The sequence below is a fragment of the Drosophila tropicalis genome, unplaced genomic scaffold (assembly GCF_018151085.1).
Source record: "Drosophila tropicalis isolate 14030-0801.00 unplaced genomic scaffold, ASM1815108v1 contig_615, whole genome shotgun sequence".
NCBI lineage: Eukaryota > Metazoa > Arthropoda > Insecta > Diptera > Drosophilidae > Drosophila > Drosophila tropicalis.
In genome coordinates, this window is record NW_027173095.1 from 434,019 (window position 1) to 436,214 (window position 2,196).

The following is a 2,196-nucleotide window of genomic DNA, read 5'->3' on the forward strand; positions in this document are numbered from 1 at the left end:
GTTTATTATCTCGGATCGGGGTTCCGCCTTTACATCCCAAGATTTTCTGAAGTACTGCGACAACGAAGGTATCAAACACGTAAAGACGACTACAGCACTTCCGAGAGTAAACGACCAAGTCGAACGTTTAAATGCGATCATCATTCCTGTTCTGTCGAAATTGAGCGTTGATGATCCGACGAAGTGGTATCGACATGTTAGCAAAGTTCAGCAGGCTATCAATTCGACGTACACCAGAAGTATTGACACTTCTCCATTTGAGTTACTAACTGGCGTAAAGATGAGGACCAACGATGACCATAAACTGAGAGATCTTATCAACCAAGAAACGAAGGCAATATTTACAGACGAAAGAAGCGAGCTCCGTGCCAAGGCGAAGGCACACATCTCCAAGATCCAAGACGAAAATAAGAAGTACTACAACCTACGTCGTAAGCAAGCTCGATCTTATGATGTTGGCGACCTGGTTGCAATTAAGAGGTAGTCTCAAATTAAAACCGAAATATTTTGGACCCTACCAGATTAAGATGGTGAAGCACAACAACGCATACGATGTCGAAAAAGTTGGCAAGTGCGAAGGGCCTAAAGTGACGTCAACATGTGCAGAGTACATGAAGCCCTGGAGCCTAAACCGAGACGACGAGGAAGATGACCCAGCATTCGGGTCGAATGCGTAATCAGAATGGCCGAATGTGGGATGTGGATTTGCGATGTGCATCAATCCCACTGTACACGAAGACGAGAGACGAGACGACGATCAAAGAGAGAACGTGAGCGTGTAAGAAGAGACGATCAAGAGGGATGACGAACGAATGAGAGATGACGACGAGAGAGTTGGTTTTTGCGCGTCGAACAAGACGGACGTGTTTTGAGGTCTTGCGTCATAGTCGGATGCAAGGTCAAGTCGAGTACCATAGACGGGTACTATAAGTCGAGTGTCAAGGCCGGACACTAAAAGTCGAGTACCATAGACGGGTGCTATAAGTCGTGTGTCAAAGTCGGACACTAAAAAGTCGATCGCCAAAGTCGGGCGTAAAAAGTCGAAGCGTCATAGACGGACGCCAAAGTTGAGCCGAGCCAAACGTCGATTGTTATTTAGCATAGTGTAATCTCTATGAAGTCGTATTATCATGTAAACCCCCCTAGACTATAATTATATCGTAAATAAAACCCCACATACATGCTCTTCCATTTCTTCCGGTACATAAAATACAACCCTTCTATCATTTGTTTTCCTATATAATATACCATTCCGCATTTCGAACAGTTTGTGTTCCCTTTCTTCTAAATATTTTTTTATACTCTGAATCTTTTCATCTTTTGATTGGCAAATAACTAAATTTGTTTCAAAACTATTAGCTTCTGTGATCATAATGTTTGTGCACCTTTTAAACGCATCTACATGTTGCATTTGTTTGTCAGATCTATGCACTAGCTCGTAACAGTATTCCTGTAATTCTAACGCCCATCTAGCAATTCTTGGATTAAGCTCTACATTATTTAAAGTCAAAGTCAACGAATTACAATCCGTTAGTATTCTAAAACGTTTTCCTTGGACATAAATTCTAAACCTGCGTAACGCATATATTATTGCTAGTGTTTCTAAATCAAAACTATGGTATTTCGCCTCAGTCACTGTAGTGCGTTTGGAGAAATAAGAAATTGGGTGTAGCCGCTTATCTTTTTTTCTTTGAAGCAGAACTGCTCCAAACCCTAAAGCACTGGCATCACAGTGTAATTCAGTTTCATCGTTAGGATTGTAGATAGCCAATACAGGTGCATTCATCAATTTCTTTTTTAAATTTAAGAAACAATTCAACTCATTTTCCCCAAAATCAAACTGTTTATCCTTCTTAAATAAATCATACAACGGCTTGGCTTCTATTGAAAAGTCTTTAATGAATCTCATAAAATAGGAACACAAGCCTAAAAAGCTGTGAACTGCTTGCGTCTTGTCTGGCACTGAATAATTTTTTATTGCTTCTAAACCCTTTTCGTCCGCCTGTATTCCCTCTTCTGTGATTAAATATCCTAAATATTTTACACTAGCTTGCATTAACTCGCATTTGTCCATTCTAAGCTCTAATTTGTTCCGCACTAATCTCTTGAATACTTCTTTTAACGTTTTTAAATGTTCCTCAATATTTTTGCTGGCAATCATTACATCATCCATATATAAAATAATTTTGTTTTCCC